This window comes from Cololabis saira, chromosome 21 (genome assembly GCF_033807715.1).
Source record: "Cololabis saira isolate AMF1-May2022 chromosome 21, fColSai1.1, whole genome shotgun sequence".
Lineage (NCBI taxonomy): Eukaryota > Metazoa > Chordata > Actinopteri > Beloniformes > Belonidae > Cololabis > Cololabis saira.
Window position 1 is genome coordinate 8,538,397 of NC_084607.1, and position 2,866 is coordinate 8,541,262.

The window sequence follows — 2,866 nt, forward strand, 5'->3', positions numbered from 1 at the left end:
GAAAGAAAGAAAGAAAGAAAGATAAATTCCGGTTGATACGTGTTTGTGTAACAAACATGGAGGGATCTGAGTCGTTCCAGTTTTGCAGTACAGGTGTAACTCATTTAATTGGTTTTTATTAATTAAATTTAATTGGTGTAGTTTAGTAGCATTTAGTATTCTTTTAGAGTGAATGTGGTGATAGATTTATAGTTACAAAGGTGGAGTTGAATTGGTATTTTTTTTATCGTAATTTTTATCGTTACCGGGGATAAATACCAGAAATTATCGTGATACATTTTTTAGTCCATACCGCCCATCCCTAACCTCCAGGTGAGCAGTTTACCAGTTGCATAAACCCTTAAAGACGCTCATATGGAGCTGATGATGAGTCCATTTGGAGATCAGCGTGGTCACATCCCTCTTAAACCTCATGAGTTATTCAGCCGAGCACCACCGGCTTCCTTTTCTAACGTCCTACATTTCCTGTGACTGTAAACCGTTCCCTGAAATGGTACGGTTTCCCCTGTAAAGCAAGGATCAATCAATAGTCATATTTCTGGGTTAAATTAAACTTGTGAGTAAATCTCTTTGGTCCAACAGGAACGCTCTCCCCCCGTGAGCTCGGTTGCCAAGACTGAAGCAGCACCTTCATTTTTAAAGGCAGCGCACTGATGAATTAATCATTCTCCTAGAGTGTGTCCAAACAACACCTAATGGGCCACAGCGCCAAGAACATATAGTCCCTGTTGAAATCTTTGGTAAGAAAAAAACAAACTCTACATGCATTCGGATCAGAATCCATCCCGAGGACACATATTCAGCTCCCATCCAACTGTAATGTATTCATATCCATTGTTTTCAGGGGTTTTGATGGGTTTGAAAAAGGAGGCGCTCATTTGAATTACCCTCAGTCCGAGTGAATCCTAATGTGATCTTTTTTTATTATGATAATGGAAAGGAAAGAGGAAGACAAAGATGTAGAAAAACATTTGAAATCTACATTTAAAAAGAGTGGCATTAAGGCTGTGTTTGAGTCCCGCTGAAGCTGGAGTGGTTTACAGAGACGGTGGGCAAGTTAAGCTCAAGCACGGCCGAGTATTTTAATACAAATCAAAGCCGTTTCAGGCCGGCTTTCTCCAGCGCTTTGAAATTCAGTTCAGTTCAGTTTAAAAATGGTGTGTTTGAATCTAATTATAATCAAATTCAGTAGCTCAATCCATCCTAATCACATGTATCAAATACCAAACTGTCCAACGTTGTCTCAAGCTCAAGAAAAAGAAAAAGAGTCGACCAGGTGCTCGTTAGTAGGGGTGGGGTATTGGGAAGGACCTCACGATACGATAAGCATCACGATACTTTGAGCCACGATACGATACACATTACGATATCCCGATTATGCGATATCCCGATTATTATATTCTACATAGTTCACCGAAAAATTTAAAAATGCATTACAAATCTTAAAATCCAAGTTGTATATATGTACATCAGATGATAGTGGTGGATCTTAAAATCCGAGTATGCACGTTCATCAGATTATAGTGACAATTCATGGGACAAACTGAGTCAAAACAATGTTTTATTATAACTATACAAGCTAAAGTTACAACATATTTGTATATGTTTTTCATATTATTTACATCATATGAAATTAACATTAAATTTAGTATGAGGTTGCTTTAATTATGTGGCAAATGATAATAAACACAAGAAAGATGGGTACTAAAACCAAGGACAGGCACAGTGATCAGTCAGTATAGATAAAAATCCATAAATAAATAAACATCTGTCCATTATTTTTCATTTTTTAAGGACAGGCAATTGTGTTATATAAAAAAATAAATTATAAAATGAAATAAAACGTGAAATAAAACCTGAGCTCAGTGCAGGGCCCTCCCAGGGTTGGTAGAGAGTGGCAATGCCCAGGACTGTCACTTAGGTAGGAGCACTGGGTGATATAATGGGAAAAAATCAGGGATAATAAAAAAAAAAAAAAAAAAAAAATCGATATTCAAATTTTGAATATCGATATTGAATCGGCTGGAAAAGTATCGCGATATATTGCCATATCGATATTTTTGCCCACCCCTACTCGTTAGGGTGTGATTTTATCAACTGTAATAGTACTCATGTTATCTATCGTCTAACCTGCCCTTGTCCTGGTGTAATTTATATAGGACGTACGAAACGTAGACTGCGTGACCGCTTGGCGGAACACAAATACGCAATCAGAACTAGCAACAACGACTACCCTGTTGCCAGACATTTTTTAGCCAAGTATAATAGTAACGATTCCCTGTTACGCATCATTGGACTCGAACAGGTTGGCCCGATGACTAGAGGTGGTGACCGTTTGAAAAAGCTCAACCTGAGAGAGACTTTCTGGATCCATCGTCTAGATCTAGATCAGGGGTCGGCAACCGCGGCTCCAGAGCCGCATGCAGCTCTTTAGCGTCGCCCTAGTGGCTCCTGGAGATTTTTCAAAAATGTTTGACCTTTTTTTTTCTTTTTTTTTTCTTTTTTTTCTTTTTTCTTCTTTTTTTCTTTTTTTCCCTTTTTTTCCTTCATTTTTTTTCTTCTTTTCTTTCCTTTTTTTCTCTTTCTTTCTTTTTTCCTTTTTCTCTTTTTTCTTTCTTTTTCCTTTCCTTTTTAATCTCGACATTTCAAATTTTTTCTCGAAATTTTAACTTTTTTCTCAACATTTCGTCTTTTTTCTCGACTTTTTTCTCAAGATTGTACTTCAACATTAATATCGACATTTCGACTTTTTTCTCAACATTTCGACTTTTTTCTCAAAATTCTGACTTTTTTCTTGAAATTTTGCCTTTTGCCATTTGCCTTTATTCTAAGGCTTATATATACAAGACTTTTCATTTTTTGCGGC